Raw genomic sequence first — 23,911 nt, 5'->3', positions numbered from 1 at the left:
TTGAAGTTAAGCTGGTATAAATTCAAAGTAGGGGGTTACAAAATTAGGATCTTAAGTATAATCCTCATGACAACCACAAAGAAAATGCTATAGAATATATAAAAAAGAAAATGAGAATTTATTTTAAATGTCTCACTACAAAAGAATCAACTAAACAATAAAGAAGATAGTAATGCAGGAAATGAGGGACAAGAAAACAAATACCAAAATGACAGAAGTAAGTTCCTTCTTATCAGTAATTACTTAAATATTGCTGGATTGAACTCTCCAATCAAAAGACAGAGATTGAAGTAATATATTTTTAAAATGTGATTCAACTATATGCTGTGTACAGGAGACTCACTTTTTATCTAAAGACACAAATAGGTTGAAAGTGAAAGTATAGAAAACAATATTCCATGCAAATAGCAATCAAAACAAAGGAGATGTGCCTATACCAGTGTCAGACAAAATAAACTTTAAGTTCAAAGTATTACAAAAGACAAAGAAGGACATTATATATTCATAAAAGATTCAATATAGCAAGATGAAATAATAATTAGCATTTATATGCCTAGTAACAGACCATACATTATATGAAGAAAAAAATTAACAAAACTGAAGAGATAAATTGACAGTCTACAATAAATAGTTGGAGATTTCAATATCCCACTCTCAATAATAGAACAACCAGACAGGAGATAAAGAAGGAAGTAGAAAAATTGAACGACACAATAAACCAACTAGATCTAACAGACATATACAGAACATTCTTCTCAACAGCAACAGAATATGCATTCTTCTTAAGAGCATGTAGCAGATTTTCCAAAATTGACTATATGTTAGGTCACAAATTAAGTCTCAATAGATTTTAAAAGATAGATATCATGCAAAGCATCTTCTCTGACCATGACAGGATGAAATTAGAAATCAATAACAGAAGAAAACTGAAAAATTTATAAATTTTTAGAAATTAAACAACATACTCTTAAACAACTAATCAATGAAAAAGAAATCACAGGGAAATTTAGAAAATACTTAAAGATTAATGAAAACAGGTTGGGTGCAGGTGGCTCATGCCTGTTATCCCAGCACCTTGGGAGGCCAAGGCAGGCAGTTCACTTGAGCTCAGGAGTTCAAGAACTGCCTGACCAACATGGTGAAACCCCATCTCTACTAAAAATACAAAAATTAGCATGGTGGCACATGCCTATAATCTCAGCTACTTAGGATAGAAACACACTAAAATCAATCACATTTCTATACACTGATGATGAACAATCTGAAAAGAATATTAAGAAACAATTCAATTTACAATAACATCTGTCTTAGTCTATTCTTGCTGCTATAACAAAATACCTGAGACTGGGTAGTTTATAAAGAACAGGCATTCATTTTCTCATATTTCTGGAGCCTGGGAAGTCCTAGATCAAAACACCAGAAAATTCAATGTCTAGTGAGGGCAGCTCTCTACTTGCAGGATGGTGCCTTTTGCTATATCTTCACATGGCAGAAGGGGCAAACAGCTCCCTCACACCTCTTTTATAAGAGTGCTAATTCCATTCATGAGGATGGCCATCATGACTTAATCATCTCCTAAGGACTCCACCTCTTAAGACTATTACATTGGCAAGTAAGTTTCAACATGAATATGTGTCTATGGGGGAGACACATTTAGACCACAATAGCATTATAAAGAATAAAATACTTAGGAATTAACCAATCAGATGAAAGACTTGTAGAGTGAAAATTCTTTTTAAAATTTTTGAAACAAAGAAGACAAAAATAAATGGAAAGACATCTTTTGTTCATGGACCAGAAGGCTTAGTATTGTTAAGATCTCAATACTACCTGAAGCAATCTACATATTTAATTTAATCACTATCAAAATCCCAATGACTTTTTTTACAGAAATAAGAAAACCCATCCTAAAACTCATAGCTATATGAGTTAGTATCTCAAAGGACCCACATAGCCAAAACACTCCAAGAAAAGAAGAACAAAGCTAGAGGAATCACACCTCCACATTTCAAAATTTATTACAATGATACAGCAATCAAAACAGTGTAGACCTGGCATAAAGACAGACATAGACTATCGGAATAGAATACAGACTGCAGATACAAACCTTTATATGTATAGTCATATTATTTTCAACAGATATGTCAAGACCACTTAATGGAGAAAAGTCCATTTTTTCAACAAAGGGTGTTGGCTAAACTAGATACGCTCATGCCGAAAAATGAAGTTGGACCCTTACCTAACACCATATAAAAAAAAAAAAACTCAAAATGCATCCATGACTATATTAGTCTGTTCCCACATTGCTATAAGGAAATACCTGAGACTGGGTAATTTATAACAAAAAGAGGTTTAATTGACTCACAGTTCTGCATGGCTGAGAAGGCCTCAGGAAACTTACAAACGTGGCAAAAGGCACCTCTTCACAAGGTGGCAGGAGAGAAAATGAGTGCAGCAGGGGAAATGCCAGATGCTTATAAAACCACGAGAACTCACTATCACCAGAGCAGCGTGGGGGAAACTCCCCACATGATTCAATTTCGTCTCACCAGTTTCCTCTCACAACACCTAGAGATGATGGGGATTACAATTCAAGATGAGATTTGGGTGGAGACACAGTCAAACCATATCAAAGACCTAAATGTGAGACCTAAAACGATAAAACTCTTAGAACAAAACACAGGGCAAATGCTTCATGACATTGAATTTGACAAATATTTCTTAGATTTGACACCAAAAGAAAAAAATAAACAAATTGAACTTCATAAGTTTTTAAATGTTTGTACATCAAAAGACACTATTGATAAAATAGAGTGTCAACCTACAGAATGGGAGAAAATATTTGCAAGAAGACATTTGCAAATTACATATCTTTTAAGGGATTAGTATCCCGAATACATAGAGAATTTCTTAAATTTCATAACAGAAAACTACCTGATTCAAAAATGGGCACATGACTTCAGTAGACATTTCTCCAAAGAAGATATACAAATAGCCAATAAGCTCATGAAAAGATGCTCAATATCACTAGGAAAATTCAAATCAAAACTACAATAAGATACTACCTCACACTCATTAGGATGACTACTAACAGGAAAAAAAAATAAGTGTTGGTAAAGATGTGGAGAAATCGGAACACTTGTGTGCTGTTAGCGGGACCATAAACTACTACAGCCACTGTGGGAAACAGTACAGCAATTTCTCAAAAGTTAAAAATAGATTTACCATATGATCCAGCAATTCCAGTTCTGAATATGTACTTAAAATAACTGAAAACAAGGTTTCAAAGGGGTATTTGTATATCCATGTTCATAGCAGCGTTATTCACAATAGCTAAAATATGGTGTTAAAGCAAACTAAATATGGCCTGAGAGGACTTCATACTTCTATATTTGAGTCCTTGTGGACCAACTGCAACCTAACTTAGTGGGTAGACAAGATTGAAAACTTGACTTAACAGTATGCACCCGTAACAGTGGCTGAGTCTTGAACAATCCTAACAGCCATACTTCAACCAGTAATACATTGAACTGTGTTCAAATAAGGTAAATGGCAATCTGTAACCAACCCAGCTGTTTCTGTACCTTACCTCCGATTTCTGTAGGTCGCTTCTCTTTTTCTGTCTATAAATTTGTTCTGACCACATGGTCTCCCTGGGGTCTCTCTGAATCTGCTGTGATTCTGGGGGCTGCCCAATTTGTGAATCGTTCATTGCTCAATTAAACCTCTTTAAATTTAATACAGCTGAAGTTTTTCTTTTAATAATGAAAGCAACACACACACATTATACACACACACACACACACGAATATTTCAACCTTAAAAAAGAAGGAAATTCTGGCATATGCTACAATGTGGATGAACCTTGAGGACCTTATGCTAAATAAAATACGCTAGTTACTAAAACACAAATATTATATGATTCTACTTATCTGAGGTATTTTGAATAGTCAAAATCATAAAAAAAAAAAAAATCCAGAAAGTAGAATGGTGGTTTCCAGTAGGAGGAAAACAGGAATTATTGTTTAATGGGTGTATAGTTTCAGTTGTGCAAGTTAAAAAGAGTTCTAGAGATAGATGCTGGTGATGATAGCATGACATTGTGAACATACTTAATATTACTGCCCTGTACACTTAAAATGGTTAAGATAGTAAATTTTATGTTATGTGTATTTTATCACAATAAGAAAAATTGGGAGAAAAAGGAAGTTATGGAGAGGTTGATTTGAGATCAATAATACTTTCTAATACTTAAAGGTGATGTAAATGGAATGGATGACCTTTTAAGGTGGCATGATGAGATCTCACAAACTGAAAACATTATAGCAAAAACTGGAAAGCCATTTATTGAGGATTTTATGGTAGAGATTAATCTTTTATTATTTAGAATATTGTGTTAGATTACTTTTAATTTCTTGGATGCAAGAGGATATGATTTTTGATAACCATAGAGGTGAGCCAGAGTTCAATATATTCGCAGATAAAATAAATTAGATGCACTCTTACCCCACTGAGTAAATAATGCAGCAAATACACTTTCACTATTAAGAGTTACAGTAGGAGTCACATTGTTTAAATCATTAAGCCTTTATTTCACCAAAAATATTACTTTTCCATTTAATATAAAGAGATTTTCCATACCTTGAAGTATAAACCTTTTGATTTAGTTTTCACAGTATCACCTGAAAAAACTGCTATGCATAGCAATAATAGTGTGGGCTTATTAAACCAAATTATAGGTAAAAACAACCTTAAAGAAGGGATCAGGTCTGTGTGATACTATTTTTCAGAGGCTCTGGAGCCCCCAGAGTAGATCTTTCCAAGATTTTCATCATGAATAGCAAAATATATATAAATACCTCTAATGTGAAAGAGACAGGGCTAGAATATCTGAGAAACTGGAAATGGACTGAGAGAGGATCTGTCTACATGGGTGATTATTCTTTAACATTCCTGCTGTATCATTCATGTTCCTGGCAGGAAATAGAAGCCACACACGAAAGGGCTTCGGAGAAGAAACTTAAATGAAGGTCCTATTTATAGAGGTGTGAGTAGTGTGATTATTATAGCTTCACACTATTATCACCCTTAGTCTTGAAGCAGCAAAGAAGATGTGCCATCTGCCAGGAGCTATGGCTGTCAAGTAATGCAGGGCTGCCACACTATGCTGTAGTCATGGAGGGAGAGAGAGGAGAAAAGATCTCAACCTCTTTTTCCTTCCACCCTCTGATCACCAGCCAATGCTTGTAGAATCCAACCGGAAGCCATAGGACAGAGAACCCAGGTAATGGTCTGTGGACATCAGCCTTCCAGGGTACAGAACCCAACACAGAACACAGAAACGTTTCAGAGAATAAATTCAGAAGAGTATGGTGGAGATGAACCAAAACACTGGGACCTCTGAGAAGAATCCAACAGCTGGAACAGGGAGGTTCATCCACGTTGTAGCATATGCCTGTGCTGACACATTAAGTAGGCACAATGCTTTGGCACCCATACACTCAGTTGTGAGTCACCCTTTCACACCTTTTTTTCTCACATCCAGTTGTATTTACTTTGTAGCATATCATTATCTGAAATTATCATACTTGTTTATTTAATGTTTATTACCAGTCATCTCTTCACTAAAGAGTATGCTCTGTGAGACAAGAACTTTATTAGACACAGTACTGTGTCTCTAGCACTCAAAACAATTGGCACATAGGAAATATTTAGTAGATATTTCTTTAAAGATCTTTTGCCTAATTAGAAGCTTGAATGGCTGTCATTTTCTATCTGAACTTCTTGGACCAGGGAGGCTCCAAAACACTTTCCTATATGGAAAATTATTTAACAGCTAAATAAAGGTTTATAAAGTAATATAGCTAATGGAAACAACATTTAAGCTGGATTAGAACAAAACACATAAAGGACCAAAATTCATGGGCAAACATTTATTTGCCTAGGAATAGGCCTGGGGTTAATAATTCCTGATAAAAAGTTTCGACCCATACCAGGGAACCACACAGTAAATCTCCAGAATAGGTTTTCATTCCAAACTAGTACAAGAAGCCAGAAAGTCTCAACACGGATAAACTTCCAAACAGCCCTTTGATGTGAGACTTGCCAAAGAGCAGCAGTGGGGAATGAAGTCCGACAGCTCTTCAGACAGAATCTTCTTTGGCCATCTAAATTAATGTCAAACAAAATAAAAACCTAGGCAGCCATTTACATAGCCCAGAGAGGAATAGAGAGCCCTTTTCTTGCTTTATTTGGAAGTATCTAGAAATTAAGATATTTATAAAATTATATAATTTTAATTTATTCAACATAAAAGTGACCCAAATGAAAAGTTCATTATTGTATTTAGCATTAGTGGTATTTATTTATCAAGCACATGCTATGTGATAGTAACTGTGATACCAAGCAGACAAAAATAAGTAAAGTACAATCCCTGCCCTCTTAAGGATTACAATCCATGGCAGAAAAGATATAAAAGCTGATAATCAGTTTCATGACAAAGGCTATAAGAAAGGTATAAACAAGGCATGATGAAAATACAGGAAAAGGAGCAGTAGGCACTGCCCAGAGACAAGGGCTTCGCAGAAGGGATGACATTTAAACTGAGTATTAAAGGTTATGTAGAAATATTTTTAGTTTAACAAGAGGATTTGGGAAGACATAACAAGCACACCCTAACACTGCCAGTATTTGCAAGTGTGCTTATTTGCAATTGTGCTCACAATTGTTGCTGCTAGCAGCTATTATAATTGTGATGAAATAAGGAGAAAAAAACAGGTGAATATAATTCATAACAGATAGTCATGCCACATGAAAAACAGATAAATACAGCTAGAGCTATATGTTTTACAACAGTTCAAATAGAGAAAAGTAATAGGACAATAAAGTCACCACATGGCAAAATGGGCATTTAAATCTCGAAGCTGCACTGAAGTCAGAACCATGTTCAGGTTGCAAGTGATAAGAACTTCTGCCACATTGAACTGATGTTCTTAATCTGACCTCATCCAGTTTCATGACTCTAAGTACCATTTTTAGGGTGTGTCGCCAAACATTGTATCACTACCCTAGTTTTCTCCTCTGATCTCCTCTTTGGTATATGTCCAACAAGCATCTCAAACTAAACATTTCCAAATAATAACTTTTGTTCTCTCTACCTTCACTCCTCCAACCTGGCCTTCCCAGAGACTTCTCCATCTCAATACATGACTTCAGCTATTAAATTGCTCAGCCATCCAGTTATCCTTGAGTCCTCTCTTTTATACCCCTCATTCAATCCATCAGCAAATCTTCTGTCTTCAAAACGCACCCAGAACTGGACCATATCTCACTACCTCCATTTTACCATGCTGGTCCGAGTCAGTGTTACTCCTCACCTCCTAATATGTCTCTCTGCTCGTCCCTTGCCACACCTATAATTTATTATTCATGCAGTCTTCAGAGTGATCAGTGTAAATATGCATTGCCACATATCCCCTCTATTCAAAACTCTCCAATAGTTTCCAGTCTGATTCAGATATATTTGTCTCTCTCTGTGTTTGCTCCCATCTCTGTGTGTGACTCTGTACATATGTCTCTGTATATGTCTCTGTATTTGTCTCTTTTCTCTGTGTATGTCTCTGTGTGTGTGTCTGTCTGTGCCTGTCTATGACTGTACATGTGTATCTGTGTGTGTCTGTCTCTATTCTCTGCATTTATCTGTGGGTGTGTGTCTCGTTTACGTGTTTGTGTGTCTTTGCATGACTCTGCATGTATGTATGTGTCTCTATGTGTATCTCTGTGTGTGTCTCTGCATCTGTGTATACATACATATATGTATGTGTATGTGTATATGTATGTATGCATGTATACCTATGTATAAAATTACCCATCTGGCCCTGTGTGCTCTGCCCCCTCCTGTCTACACTCAGCTTTCTGGCCTATGCACTACTCTCCCTCAGTCACTCTGCTGCAGTGCGGCAGCCACATGGCCTGCTTGATGTTCCTCAAACATTCCAACAGCCTGTTGCCTCAGTGTTTACTGTTCTCTTTGCCACTTCCTTCATGTGCTTTACATCTCAGGGAGGTCTTCCCTGACCTTATCTAAAATTTAAATGCCCCTTCCCCACTCCATATCTCCATTCCCAGCTATATTGCTTGTGTAATCTTGGATTTACTTTTTCCTGTTATGTATGTCTTGTATGTTTCCTCCCGACTGTTCAATGAGGGCACAGATTTTTGTGTGTTTCACTCACCACTGTATCTGCAGTGCCTCATATTTCTTCCACACAGGATCGTCTCAATAAGCAGTATTTAATTTTTTTAAATGCAGCTTTTCATTATACACTAGCATCTGGAAAGGCATGCAATTCTATTTCCAAAATTCATTACAAACATTTGCTAAACATTCGCCAGAAGGGGGCAGCAAAGCTTCATCAGCCCAGCAACCGGCCATTATGCTGGGTCAGCAATTCAGAGGGGCAGCTAATGGAAAATTAGGCAAAACAGCTTTCACCAGGGAGTCTGAGCTGAAGGAGGTAAGGCCAGAGAACTCAGCTGGTTAGGACTGCGCCCTGGCTGAAAAACAGAGAGACAGACGGGAAGAGACAGAAAGGCAAGGCTTGTCCAGGAGAATGAGACCCACATTAGAGGTTCGCAGAATGAACATTCAGGTGGTCAGGGAACTTAATCAGGTGCCAGAAAATTTGGCATATTATCTCAGCAAACTCAGGCAAACCTTTTGGCAATGTCTACAGGGAGGTTTCCCTTTCAGATAACAAGTCTATCATTATAGCTAGAATCCAGGAGCCAAAATACATCTACCCCTATTAAGACAGGAGGAGAATTATGCCAGTCCTAACAAGTGTGTCACCAAGCAGACAAAAATAAGTCAAGTACAATCCCTATCCTCTTGAGGATTACAATCCATGGCAGAAAATATATGAAAGCTAATAATTAGCTTTCCCTGAGGGCCATGTTTCTTTTCATAATTGCAGTGCCACATCTCATACTTTGTTAAATAAAAATAAAGATGGCAAGTGCTTTGGTCTAGGTTGCTGCGGTAGAAAGCCAGATGTAGAAGGAACTGTGACTCTGCCTCTCATGCAGGCCTGAATCTGAAGTGTGGTCCTCCTGTCGGGTTGCACTTACTCTGGATTTTCCCAGAAAGATTGTCTATAGGTGCCTCCATGCTGTGTTCCTCTGAGGGAAGCCCCAGCTGTGTAGCTGAGTCTGTGGTGGAGTGCCAGAGGGGAACATGGACCCCTTCTCCAAGCCTTTTCACCATCACAGAGGCTGCCTGCCTGATGGGGTAGAGATGCAGACTTTCCCTACTGCACCCAGCACTGCAATTGTGTCTCTGCTGTTAGAAACTAACCACTAGTGGAAAAATCTGGAACTTGAGGCCTGCTTTTCAGATTCTTTTGTTCCATGGGGTGATCCCTTGATGTGCTGCTCTTCCCCTTCCCCTAGGGATGGGGCTTCCTGAGAGCTGGACTGCTGTGATTGTTATTGCTCTTCTGGGTCAAACCACCCAGTGGGGCCACCAAACTCCAGGCTGGTGCTAAGGAATGGCTGCAAAGAGTCCTGTGATGTGGTCCGTCTTGAGGTCTCCCAGCTGTGAATACCGGCACCTGCTCTGGTGGTAGTGGCAGGAGAGTGAAGTAGATTCTGTGAGAGTCTTTGGTTGCAGATAGGCTTAGTGTGCTGGCTTTCTTGAATGCTGATTATGCTGGTGGTGAAGTTTTCATGTGGACAGACTCAGGGCCTCTGGTTAGCCAGGATACAGCAGGTGGTGGTATTAACTGTTGTTTTCTCCTTCCTGGGAGCAGGGTCATTCTGTCATGAGTTGCTGTAAAGGCCTGAGTTGGTTGGCCTTCAGCCAGGAGATGGTGCTTTCAAGAGAGCACCAGCTGTGTTATTAGTAGTCAGATATAAGCCTCCCCTAAGTTGACCAGGTGAGGTACTCTGGTTACTCAGGCAATGGATGGGACTATAAAGCTCTAAAGTCTGAGCTCAGACTCTCCTCTGGTGGGCTTGCCATGCCACTGTGGGGATTGGGAGGGTCGTTCTCAGACCAATGAGGTTATGTTCCAGAAAGGAGTACAGCTGACTCTGCTTAGCAGTATTGTTCACCAGGTAGGTGGGGAATAGCTAGTAGCAAAAGGTCTCAGCCATCTCCCACGCAGTTGGCAAGGCTGGTCTCGCTCCCACAATGTCCTACTAACAATGCCAAGTTTAGATCCACGCAACTTGCTCTCCTGAAACTCAGACCTTGCCTCAGGCCATAAACTACCCCACTTAGCAAGGAAGCACTGCTTTCAGGCCTTGCCCCTCCCCATCTGCCAACAAAGTTGGCTGTAACTCCTGCTCTTGTATCTGCAGCAGTTCCTATTCACCCCCAGATTCTGTCAAAAAAGTTAGTGCCCAGTTAAAATTATTGCAAAATTCAGTTAGAAGCTTCTGAGACCCTGTGACCCTTCCCTAATTCTGCTGAGTGCCTTCCCTGAGGACTCCTGTGAAATACAATCAGGGATGGCTTCCTTGTGCTCAAGCTGAAGAATGGGAGCACCTACAAGGTTCTTCCCATTGTTGCTTTTACTTTTATATTTCGCACAGCTCCCTAAATCCATTCCAGCTCTAGATAAGGTTAAATCCTTTTCTTGTGATCTGTATTTTCAGATTCCCCAGTGAGAATATGTGTTTGAAGGCAGGTTTTCCCCCTTTCAGACTATGGAAACTCAATAGTTGTTCATCTGTCTCATGGAATCTGCAGTGATGCGCGCTTCTTTCAAAGATCTGTGAATTCTTTAGGTTTTCCCAGTATGCTCCTGCAGTGGTTCTTGGAGCAAAAGTTCACGGTGTGAATCTTCACATGCCGTACTGTCCATCCGAATAGGAGGTACATGTTAGCACTATCTTCTGTCCAATATCTTCCCCCTGTGAAAGGAAATTAAATGTTGACACCCCAAACTCATTTAGCCAAAGGGAAAAGTCAAGCTGGGAACTGGGTCATGCAAACCTGTCTCCACCTTTTGATTCCTAAATAAAATAGCTACAAGATGAAAAGCTACCCACCTTCCCCATGTTTTGCCAACAAGGAAATTCCTGGTGAGCTGTTACAACTTCACCATGGCAATGCTAACTGATAGCTTATCTTGACAGGTGCAGTCACCCAGGCTGCCAGACACAAATGTGTATCAGATTTTTCCCCTACCCCATTTTGTCTGTATTATTTTATGTAAGATGCAGATTCCCCACATTTTTCCTTTGCCCCTTTTCGTTTAACTGTGTGCTTCTCAATATCCTGCCCTTTCCCCTTTAAACTTGGAGCCCCCAAAATCATCTTCGGAGAAAGGCATAGACCTGTCTCCTGTGAGCGTCCTTAACTTTGGTGAATAAATCTCCAAAAATGATTAAGACTTGTCTCATCATTTTCTTTGACACCCTCATCATGACTTTTCTATAGGCAAAGGTAAGGACAGGGATAGTCATATCCCCTCCAATAGTCCTTTAGGTCTCATGCTAAAATATGGAAAGGAGAATGAGAGGATTAGGCACAAGAAAAAGCAACAGATGATAAAATATTGTTGTTTCATCTGGGCCAAGGAACCCATCCTCAAACCTGCCATCTTCTGGCCAAAATATGGATCAGATGAGGATTGGGTCTGTCAACTTTTAATTCAGTATGTGAATGACAAAATTCGCATTTCGCAGGGATTACTTTTTCAACGTTTCTGTGGCTTTATTGCATCCGTGACAAATCTGAGCCCCATGGATTACCATTTCAGCTCTTCTTTCATGACACCTTCATTCCTTTTGCTCTTTGTCCTATGACCATGCTCACTGTTTCAATCCTGAACTTCATGTAAATCACATCAATTTACTGTTTTTGTTTCTCTTCTTGGGTTGCTGATCATTTTTAAGAAAATCTCAAAACCCACCGACACATTTCTGCCATCATTCAAGCCTCAGCTGGCTCCCTCTGACATTTCATAATCTTTGATTTTGTACTCAATTAACTACACATTCACCACTTATACTGAACATTTTTTATTTTTGCCTGTCAAATGTCCATTTCCATTTGTTTTGATAACAGCACCCCAATATTCCTTTGGGTAACTACGCCTATGTCACTTTCAACCTTTGTGGTCTGAGTAGGGGACTGATTCCCTTCTACCCATACACACAGTTTTATGGGTAAGCAAATGATATGCAAAGGACCAACTTGCTAGTTCTTCCTCTCTGTGGGAATGAGCATGTGGTCCAAGCCTCTACTAGAAGCTCAGTTCCAGAACTTTGCTGGAACTAAAGAGGTATTCTTTTTGCATAGTGGTTGCTAAACTGGTTGAATTTAAACCTGGAGCTACTAGTGGCCACTCTTGCCACTATATAAACTGATTCTGCCTAAAAAGGAAGCCAGCACAGAGAAATAGAGGGAAAATGGTGAAAATATATTGCTGATGGTATCATTTTGTTGTTAAGAACAAATAGTTCCCCTTCAAAGGGTTTCAATTCCTGGTTATTTGTTCTATTCTAAAAGGTAATCATACCCATTCATCTATCAGCCCTCCCTATCTCTGCTATGCCCAAACACTCCATGATGTACCAGACCTGTCCTTCCCATCAAACGCCCACCCTTGCCTCCTTTGATGATGTCCAACAGTATCCTAGATTACCCTAGATTGGAGTGAGCCTAGGTTGTACGGTCCGACCCCAGCTCACAGTGGGAGAACACAGGAACAGGGTCTGAGTTATGGATTAAAAATCTCCTGCTCTCCTTTGTTTTGTGTGCTCTCCCTTGCCTCTGCCTTGCATGCAAGAGGTACCCTTCTATAGAAGTAAATTTCCTTGCTGAGAAAACTTTTGCCTGAGTGCTAGTTTCACTTTGTGGCACCAAATCTTTGTTTCTAACAATTTGGGGGCCTGCCCAGGATTCCCATTTTCCTCTGGGGAAGGGGTCTCTGGTCATCTCCCATGGGGAGATGCATCCCACTGCCTCCTTGTGGTGGTCTCAGGGGCTAGAGATACAGCCACCACCCGCTGTGACGAATAAACCCGGACTCTCAGCAATGTGGGAAGGAAAGGCTTGCATACAAACACCATGGTGACCAGATAACTTCGTGCACAGCCCAAGGTAAGAAAAGCTGCAGAGGGGCAGTGAAGTATTTCCTTGGTAGTCGAGATATCATGGAGGTTGAAAGTGTGCGTAAATGATCACTGCTTGTGGTGCTGCTTGTGTGAATGGTGATAAGCACTACTGTTGTGTGGGGTGAGTGGGTTCTATCTGTGGTTCTGTGGTCACTTCATATGGCTTAGGGTGGATCCTGCCATGGGGCTTATATCAGCATGTCGATGCTAAGAGGGATCTAATTTCCCACAAGGGAAGTGGCCAGATAGGATGAAGCAAATGGAAAGGAGTGCCAGAAACCTCCAGTAAGGGGCGTGAGCCTCTAGAGAAAAGGGAAGGCAAGAGATCTCTAGTAAGAGAGGTTGGACCACACACACACTCAAGGGAGCATCCAAAACCTCCAAGATTGGAAACACTCCTAATACAACAGGCAAAGGTAAGGAAGGGGATAGTCATATCCCCTCCAATAGTCCTTTAGGTCTCATGCTAAAATATGGAGAGGAGAATGAGATGACTAGGCACAAGAAAAAGCAACAGATGATAAAGTATTGTTGTTTCATCTGGGCCAAGGAACCCATCCTCAAACCTGCCATCTTCTGGCCAAAATATGGATCAGATGAGGATTGGGTCTGTCAACTTTTAATTCAGTATGTGAATGACAAAATTCCAGTTTCGCAGGAAGAAAGAGACTATGCTGTCTGCTGGAGAAAAGAACCTGTTCTCCTCTTTCCCTTAAAGAATGCAGGGGAAGGATCAGATTTCACACTCCCCAAAGTAGGCCTAGTAAAACCAACTGCTAGGCAGAGGACTTCCAACTCCTGGGATTCTCTAAACCACCTTCCCCTGTTTAATTCTCCCCTTCTTGACCTGCCCCCTTTGTAGGCAGCTGCTGTTGCCCCAGACCCAGTCCCGGATCCTTCTCCTACTCCTATTATTCCTCCCCCTTATAAGTCTGACTCTTGGGAATTACCGCCACCCCATGAGCCTGCTCCTTGTCACCCTAAGTATCCTTCCCTAAAGGGACTGCAACATGAAGTAGAGCAATATAAAAAAGATATTCAAAATCTTCCTTTCCCCTCTACCTCTAAGGAATCAGCTCCAACTATCTTTCCTTTGGGACAGGTGCCCCAAGGAGGAGGAGCTATTGGCTTTGCAAATGCTTCTTTGACTATTTCAGAGGTTCGAGGTTTAAGAAAAGAACTTAAGCCACTGCTAGATGACCCATATGGGGTAGCAGACCAAATTGATCAATTCCTAGGTCCCCAGTTATACACCTGGGCTGAATCAATGTTCATCCTGTGTGTCTTCTTCTCAGGGAAAGAAAGGGCGATGATTTGCAGGGCTACTATGACAACTTGGGAATGTGAACACCCTCCCAGCCAAAACGTTCCTGCAGCAGACCAGAAATTCCTCGCCCAAGATCCTCAATGGGAAAATAACAATGCAGTACACTGAGAACACATGAAAGATCTTAGAGAAATGATAATTAAAGGAATTCAGGAGTCAGTACCCCTCACTCTGACTCTTTCCTGAGCCTGTGACATACAATAAGAAAAAGATGAAGGCCCCATGAAATTTCCAAAAAGACTAAGGGAACAAATAAGGAAATATGCAGATTTAGATCCAGAAGACCCTCTCAGGCAAGGAATGTTAAAGCTACATTTTGCCACAAATAGCTGGCCAGACGTAGCAAAGAAGTTGCAGAAACTAGAAAACTGGAAAAACCAGTCCATAGAGGAACTCCTAGGAAAAGCCCAAAAAGTACATGTGAGGAGAGATGAAGAAAAGCAAAAAAAAAAAAACCGAAACTTATGCTATCCACCTTCCAACAGATGGCTTCAAGACTATATGTTTCTAAACAGAGACTCCAGTCGGGGCAGGAATTATAAAGGGTCCAAACCCCTGTTTAGAGGACCCAAGCCTCCAACTAGGGGACCCGGACCCTCAGTTACCAGGCCCTTAAAGAGTATGGGGGAGCAAGGTCAAAGAATCCCAAAACTGAGGGAGAGGAAGAACTCAGGATAGGTGCTTCAAATGTGGAAGAGCAGGCCACTTCAAAAGAGAATGCCCCCAGTGGGAAAAGGAAAAAGAAATTGTTCCACTCATGGCATTCGAGGAGGAATAGGGAGGTCAGGGGCTCTGTCCTTTCTATCTCAAGTCCCACCAAGAGCTCTTGATAAATTTAGAGGTGGGACCCAAACATGAGCTATCACCTTTTTAACAGATTCAGGGCTGCTGGTTCCTTTGTTTGCTATTGGCCCTCTAATATAAACTGCTCATTAGAGGAACTTCTCATCATAGGGGTGAAAGGGGAAGGATTTAAAGCCAAAGTTTTAGAAGAAACAGAAGTTAAATACAAAAATCAATCAGCCAGTATTAAATTCCTGCTAATCCCTGAAGCAGGAACAAACCTGTTAGGAGGAGACCTGATATTAAAACTAGGCATAGGCCTGCATGCCTGCCCTGAAGGATTTTTCACTTCATTGAACCTGCTCACTACCACAGAAAAAAGTTACATTCATCCCAATCTGTGGTCAAAAGAAGGGAACTGAGGGAAACTAAGAATGCCCCACAATTCATACAAAGTTGAAAACCCCTGGGGAAAGCAGAAGGCAATATCCAATTCCTCTAGAAGGCACCATAGGCCTGAAAACTGGGACTGAAGGTCTTATTCAGGATAAGTTACTTGAACTCTGTATGTCTCCATATAATACCCCATATTACCTGTAAAGAAATCAGATGGGTCATATCAACTAGTAAAAGACCTCCAGGCCATTAACCAAATAGTCCAAACCATTCACCCTATTGTCCCCAATCCATATACTATCCTCAGCAAGATTCCATATGACCATCAGTCGTTTACAGTAATAGATTTAAAGGATGCCTTTTGGGCATGTCCCTTAGCTGAAGATAGCCAAGACATATTAGCTTTTGAATGTGAAGATCCTCAGTCAGGGCAGAAGCAACAATACTGCTGGGTGGTCCTGCCCCAAGGATTTACAAACTCTCCTAATCTGTTTGGCTAAATTCTTGAACAAATTTTAGGGAAGATATCTGTCCCAGAGTCTATATGCATGCTCCAATATGTAGATGACATACTTGTGTCTGGGGAAAGTCATAGAACAAGTATCTGATTTCTGCATCAGTCTTCTCAATCACCTGCAAGCGGAGGGATTACAGGTATCAAAGGGGAAGCTCCAATTTGTATAGCCTGAAGTCAAGTATTTAGGGCACTTGATAAGTGCAGGTAAGCGAAGAATAGGACCTGAAAGAGTTAAAGGAATTGTGTCCTTATCCCTGCCTAGTACAAAACAAGAGCTTAGAAAATTTTTAGGGCTAGTTGGATATTGCCGCTTGTGGATTGATTCATATGCTCTAAAAGCAAAGTCTCCGTACTCCAAGCTTACCCAAGAAAAACTTCACCCCCTCCTTTGGGCCCCAGAGGAAGTCAATCAATTTAAAGAATTGAAACACTTACTCATAACTGCCCCTGTTTTAGCTCTGCCTTCCCTCAAACAACCATTTCACCTGTTTGTCAATGTAAATAAGGGAGTAGCTTCAGGGGTACTTACCCAAGAACATGGGGGCCACTGGCAGCCCATGGCCTTTTTGTCAAAAATTCTAGACCCAGTAACCTGTGGATGGCCCAAATGTATTCAAACTACTGCTTTGTTGATTGAGGAAAGTAGAAAGCTAACCTCTGGGGGAAAATTAATCGTTAGCACACCTCATCAAGTTAGAACAATATTAAACCCAAAGGCAAGTAGATGGCTTACAGGCTCAAGAATTCTAAAACAAGAAGCCATTCTATTAGAAAAAGATGACCTCACTCTCACCACTAACAGTGTCCTTAACCCTGCTGCTTTCCTAACTGGGAATCCAAACCCCAAAGATCTTGAACATGATTGTTTAGATCTCATTGACTACTATACTAAGGTTAGAATTGATTTAAGAGAAACCCCTTTTTAAACAGGACTTCATCTTTTTATAAATGTCTCCTCCCCGGTGGTTGAAGGAAAAACACACAATGGATACTTTGTCATAGATGCAGTTCTTGCTGAAATAGAATCTGGAAGATTGCCAAATAATTAGACTGCTCAAACTTGCAAATTGTGTTAAATCAGACTCTAAAATATTTACAAAAGCAAGAAGGTACTATCTATACCTACTCCAAGTACACCTTTGGGGTAGTGGACACCTTTGGAAACATTTGGACTGAGCAGAGCCTAATTAACAGCAAAGGGCAGGACCTTGCCCACAAAGAATTAATTACTCAAGTTTTTTTTTTTTTTTTTTTTTTTGAGATGGAGTCTCGCTCTGTCGCCCAGGCTGGAGTGCAGTGGCGTGATCTCGGCTCACTGCAGGCTCCGCCTCCCGGGTTCATGCCATTCTCCTGCCTCAGCCTCCCAAGTAGCTGGGACTACAGGTGCCCACCACCGCGCCCGGCTAATTTTTTGTATTTTTAGTGAAGACGGGGTTTCACCGTGTTAGTCAGGATGGTCTCGATCTCCTGACCTCTTAAAAAGCTTACAATTACCAGAAAAAATAGCTATTGTGCATGTCCCAAGGCACCAGAAAAATTCTACCTTTGAAAGCTGAGGAAATAACCTTGCTGATCAAATTGCAAAACAAGCTGCCCTCTCTCAAAAAGCACCTCTCTTCCACCTGACTCTCGTCTTTCCCCACTAGCTGCAATCCCTATCTTCTCTCCTGCTGAAAAGGAAAAATTAGAGAAACTAGTAGCTAAGGAAAACTCAGAAGGGAGGTGGGCATTACCAGACCAAAGGGAAATGCTTTCCAAACCACTTATGGGAGAAATCCTGTCCCAACTACATCAAGGGACTCACTGGAGAACTCAAACTATGTGTGATGCAGTTCTCGGAGTCTATGGATGTAAAGGAATTTATACCTTAGTAAGCCAAGTTGTGGACAGCTGCCTAATATGTAAGAAAACTAATAAACAGACCCTAAGGAAACAACCTTTTGAGGGCAGAAGCCCTGGATTAAGGCCATTTCAAAGTATTCAAGTTGACTATGCTGAAATGCCCCCACTAGGTAGCCTTAAATATCTAATAGTAATAGTAGACCACCTCACTCATTGGGTGGAAGCCATTCCCCTCCCCAGTGCAACGGCTAATAATGTGGTTAAAGTATTACTAGAGAACACAATACCTTGGTTCAGACTACTAGAAAATACTGACTTAGACAATGCGACTCATTTTACTGCAATTATCATTAAAGGGCTTACTCAAGCTTTAGGAATCAAATGTGAATGTCATAACCCCTGGTATCCATCCTTATCAGGAAGAATAGAAAGGATGAATCAGACTTTGAAGAATCCTCTAACTAAGTTAATTTTAGAAACTCTATTACCCTGGACTAAGTGTCTCTCTGTTGCTCTACTCAGGATCGGAACTGCCTCGCAAAAAGACGTTGGCCTATCCCCTTACGAAATGCTCTATGGGTTACCATACTTAAGCTCCACTAGTGATATTCCCACTTTTGAGACCAAAGATCAATTCCTTAGGAGCTACATACTTGGTCTATCTTCTACCTTATCTTCCCTTAGGACTAAAGGTCTCAGCACAAACCCCACTTCTTGAGTTTCCAGTTCATCAGCACTGGCCCAGAGACTACGTCCTCATTAAGAGCTGGAAAGAAGAGAAACTTGAACTGTCCTGGGAGGGACCATATCTAGTGCTCCTAACAACTGAAACTGCAGTCTGAACCACCGAGAAAGGATGGACCCATCACACCTGAGTCAAGAAAGTGCCGCCCCCTCCAGGGTCATGGGCTATAGTCCCAGGGGAAAATCCTACCAAACTAAAGCTAAGGAAAGTTTAGCTCTCTTTCATTTATTCTGTTACTCCTTCTTCTTTCCTTGTTCTGTTGCTAGCCACCTCATTATTAATGCAACTAGATCAGACTCACCCCAAACCATGACCTTTGATGCTTGTTTAGTTATGTCTTGTGGGGATCTCCAAAGCCAGAGACAGCTTGCAGCAGCAGGGAAATATCTCTGCCCCATCCACAGCAGGTGCTTCTCCCATTTTGTCATACTTGGGAATGTGTCATTTGGACCACTCAATGTCAAGAATGGGTCCCCTCAGAGGATTTCTCGCTAGCAGTTCTAAAGCCCTATAATCATTTTACTAAAGGAAGTGCCCCTCCCAATTGTCAACATAACCAATGTAACCCAGTGCAAATTTCCATCACCATCCCAACTCTCCAAGATTCCTCCCCTACCCTGAACTGTTTTTGTGGTATGGGAACAGATGTAACAGGAAAAGACCCTATAGGATTCTTCGAGTTGCACCTCATTACATCCTCATCCCTCACATTTCCACCTCTATCCTCTTCTAAGGATCTTCTCCACCTAATGACAAAACAAACGTAGCTATTGTAGAAGTTAAAAATTTAAAACAAACACTGGCAATTGAAACAGGATACCATGATGCAAATGCCTGGATGGAATGGATTGAATATTCTGTTCGCACTCTAAATAAAAGCGACTATTACGCTTGTGCGCAAGGTAGGCCAGAGGCCCAAGTTATCCCCTTTCCACTTGGATGGTTTTCTGACCAGCCAGGCATGAGCTGTATGGTGGCTCTTTTCTAAGACCCCACAGCCTGGGGTAATGAATTCTGTCAAATTCTCTCTCTGCTATTCCCTGAAGTTCAACATCCTGCAGGTCAGCCCCTGAGGGCCATCCAGCCTCCATCTCCAGATGCCAATTTTACCTCACATCTCTCATGACAGGGACAACATTTGGCGTTTCTTGGATACCTGAAGGGATGCAGTGAGTTTAAATATTTCCAATAGCTTACCAATCAGTCTGCCCTTGTTCATCCCCGTGCTGATGTATGATGATATTTTGGTGGACCTCTTCTGGACACTCTGCCAAGTAACTGAAGCGGCACTTGCGCTCTAACTCAATTGGCCATCCCTTTCACTCTGGCATTTCATCAACCAGAAAAAGGGAAACCACAACACCATAAAATGAGAGAGGCCCCTCATGGATCTTTCAACTCTCATGTTTATATAGCTGCAGTTGGAGTCCCACAGGGGGTACCTGATAGATTCTAAGCCCAAGACCAAATAGCGGCAGGATTTGAATCATTATTTCCATGGCTAACTATTAATAAAAATGTAGATTGGATAAATTACATCTATTATAACCAGCAGCGATTCCTTAATTACACTAGGGATGCTGTCAAAGAATTAGCCAAACAATTAGGGCCTACTAGCCAGATGGCTTGGGAAAACAGAATGCCCCTACATATGATATTAGCAGAAAAAGGTGGAGTTTGTGTTATGATAGGAACCCAATGCTGCACCTACATTCCCAACAATACAGTCCCTGATGGAACAATTACAAAAGCTTTACAAGGTCTTACCTCCTTATCAAATGAATTAGCCACAGAATCTGGGATAAACGACCCTTTCACAGGATGGTTAGGGAAATGGTTTGGTAACTGGAAAGGACTCATGGCCTCTACTATTACTTCTCTTGCAGTCACAATAGCTGTGTTTATTCCTGTTGGATGCTGCATCATATCCTGCATTCATGGACTAGTCCAAAGACTTATAGAAACAGCTGTTACCAGAACCTTCCCTAGTTCTTCCCAATCCTATACTAATAGATTCTTTCTCCTGGAAGAACAACAAAGCCGAGTCATATTAGGTAAGTTTGAATAACAAAACGTGTAAATTCAAGAGCGGGAAATTGTTGTTAAGAACAAATAGTTCCTCTCTTCAATGGGTTTCAGTTCCTGATTCTTTGTTCTGTTCTAAAAGGTAATCTTACCCATTCATCTATCAGCCCTCCCTATCTCTGCTATGCCCAAACACCTCAGGAGGTACCATACCTGTCCTTCCAGTCAAACGCCCCTTGCCTCCTTTGATGATGTCAACAGCAGCCAATCGGAATTAGCCTAGATTGTGTAGTTTGACTCCAGTCCACAGTGGGAGGACACAGGAAAAGGGTTTGCATTAGGAATAAAAAAACTTCTGCTCTCCTTTGTTTTGTGTGTTCTCCCTTGCCTCTGCCTTGTATGCAAGAGGTGCCCTTCTATAGAAGTACATTTCCTTGCTGAGAGAACTTTTGCCTGAGTGCTAGTTTCACTCTGTGGCATTGAATATTTGTTTCTAACAATAAGAACACTTAGATCCACACATGCCACACGTGCCTGAAGCTATCATAGGCTTATCCATACAAACTAGTGAATATTTTCCTTGGGCCAACTTGAGTTAGGTTTCTGTCATTTCCCTGAAATGAGTCCTAACTAACACACTTCTGGATGGAATGGATTAAGCAGTGCCTTAGGCGCTGTTTTCTTAAAGATCGTCATTAAAAGTAACAACAACAGCTGATATTTATTGAGTGCTTACTATATACCAGGTATCATTTTAAGCACTTTGCTTGAATAAAATCATTAAAACCTCACAATAACTCTATGATGTTACTATTATTATCTCCTGTTTACAGGTGAAAAAACAGAGGAACAGAGATTAAGAAACTTGTCCTCAGGTTATACACTTGTAACTGGAAGATTTGAGACTCAAACTCAGGGAAGAGTTCCACACCTGTGCTATTCTACACTGCCTCAAGAGTCAGCAAATCCAGTCGCCTTTTCTTATTCTCTTTAGCCTCTTTGCCCAGTTCGACTATCTATTTGCTCTTCAAACTTGCATAGAAAGCTTTAGCTTTCCAGTCCTTCTATTAGGAAATTCATTAGGTTTTCTTTTGCCCTGCCTCCTAAATCTAAGGTTTTCCTAATAATTCTCTACTCTTTTCTTGGTAATCTCACATACCTCTGTGCATTAACTCAAGCCTCTAATTTTGAACTTCCTGCTATCTCCAAATAACCCAAATGTCCTGCTAGGGCCTCAAATGGCATGAATTGCATCACACAATGTTGAGTTTGTAGGAAGAAATTAAAATTTTTTTTATTATTTCAGTCTTGGTTGGACATTATAATTTATGCCAGAGGTTATAAAATTCAACCGTTAGGTAATAAGATTATTGACACAGGTGCTTTGGGAGGACTAAGGATTCAGCTAGCCATTGTATCTGGTGTGACGAGAGATGTTAGTTAATATTTACATACTAATTACCTAGCAGTTAAAATAAATCTGTACTTATTTTGTATCTTATAATCATAAAGCTGAGTTTTTGTCTGTCTTTTTACTAAAATGTAAATGATCTTCCCTGAAATATTGAAAATAATACTCTTCATTTGTACCTTGGAGATGATGAATATTTGTTAAGATGTTTATTAAAGCAAAAAGTGTTTCTTCTCTTCTGGTTGTAAAATGACTGGAGAGGTTGTTTTTAGTTTATCACACCTGTGCAAATTAATTCCTCTCTAGGGTCATGGCTTCTCATATTTGGCCTTTCTTTAGAATCGTCTGATATCCCACACCAATAAATTCTGATTCAATTGTACCAGAGTAAGAATAGGGCATTGGTATTTTCACAAGCACTCCAGGTAATTCCAATGTGCTTCCAAGCTTGAGAATCATTGCTCAGAAGGTACACTTTTTAGGGTTGCTCAATAAATATGGAACACCCAGTTAAATTTTAATTTTTAGTAACCAAACATTTTTAGCATGTTTTATACTAAGAATTAATTCACTGTTTATCCAAAATTCAATTTTAACTGGGCATCCTGTGTTTTTATTTGCTAAACTTGTTAACTTTATCATTTATCCAAGTTCATCCCTGTGATTTCATCAGAAATAAGAGATTATATTACATTACTGAATCAGAAGCATCAAGACTTTCATCTTGTCTTTCTTCTTTCAGGCCTGTTTGTAATAAATCTTATACCTCCAAAAGTTTATTTCTTTAAAAAGGAAGCACTGCAAATTCAGCCAGGAGGCCAACATTTTCCTCTAAAAGTTGCCCACATTCTCCCTGTTGTGTGTTTCCCAGGTGGTTCCCTCAAAGGAAGGTCAAGTCTCTCTCAGACTTCAAAGCTCTCTGACATTTCTTGTCGTCTCATCTTTCTGATTCTAGCTAGAGAATGTTTTCTGCTTTTAAAGGTTCATGTGATTAGGCTGGGCCTGCCTAGGTGATCTGAAATAGTCTCCTTATTTGGGTCAGTAACTTTTATTACATCAGTAAAGTCCCTTTTCTATATACTGTAACATCTTTACAGGATCCAGAGATTAGAATGTGGACATTTTGGGGGATACATTCTGCCTACCACAGTTGTTACGGATGGCACTTTCACTTCTCTCTTCGACAGATTCTCCGCCTATCCACTCTGTCATCGAATACATCCTCCAATTGCTTCCTGAGAAAGAATGCATGAAAATACTATTTAAACATTTGTATATTTGAAAATGTCTTTTTAGACCTCATACTTCATCAATTTCAAAATTGGAAATCATTTTTTCTCAGAATTTATCTTTTATGTTTCTGTCGAGAATCCAATGCCATTCTGATTTCTAAATCTTCATAAATCATCTCCTATTTTTTCCTCCATGAAAGCTATTAAGATCTCTCTGACTCATGTGGTTTGAAATTTCACAACTTTGTTATAGATAATTTTTATCTATTAAACTGAGAGGTCATGTGCTTCTATTCTTTAGTTCTGAGAACTGTTGTCCTGGTTTTCTGGTAATTATCTTTCTTCTCTTTTCTCTACTAGCTGTTAGATATTCCACCTTTCCTTGCCTAACTGCCCTGGCTAGTGCTTCCACTATAATGTTGAATAGAAGTAGCGACAATTGACACTAGAGGGGCAGAGCAAGATGGCCGAATAGGAACAGCTCCAGTCTCCAACTCCCAGCATG

At 40.3% G+C, this 23,911-nt stretch overlaps 1 protein-coding gene across 1 annotated transcript in view; it reads right to left on the bottom strand.

Moving 5' to 3' along the window:
* Positions 1–5,499: 5,499 nt before the first annotated feature.
* Positions 5,500–23,911, bottom strand: part of LOC103222218 (uncharacterized) — a 29,950-nt gene continuing 11,538 nt past the window's right edge. Inside the window, exons 3-4 of the mRNA XM_073014884.1 lie at positions 23,320–23,409; positions 5,500–10,917 (exon numbers count right to left, since the gene is read on the bottom strand). The gene's annotated coding sequence lies outside the window, so the exon portion shown is untranslated. The remainder of the gene's footprint in view (positions 10,918–23,319; positions 23,410–23,911) is intronic.

This window comes from Chlorocebus sabaeus, chromosome 4 (assembly GCF_047675955.1).
Source record: "Chlorocebus sabaeus isolate Y175 chromosome 4, mChlSab1.0.hap1, whole genome shotgun sequence".
In the NCBI taxonomy this organism is placed as follows: Eukaryota; Metazoa; Chordata; class Mammalia; order Primates; family Cercopithecidae; genus Chlorocebus; species Chlorocebus sabaeus.
Note: the sequence above shows the minus strand (reverse complement) of the source record. Positions and strands in the feature narration are given on the sequence as shown.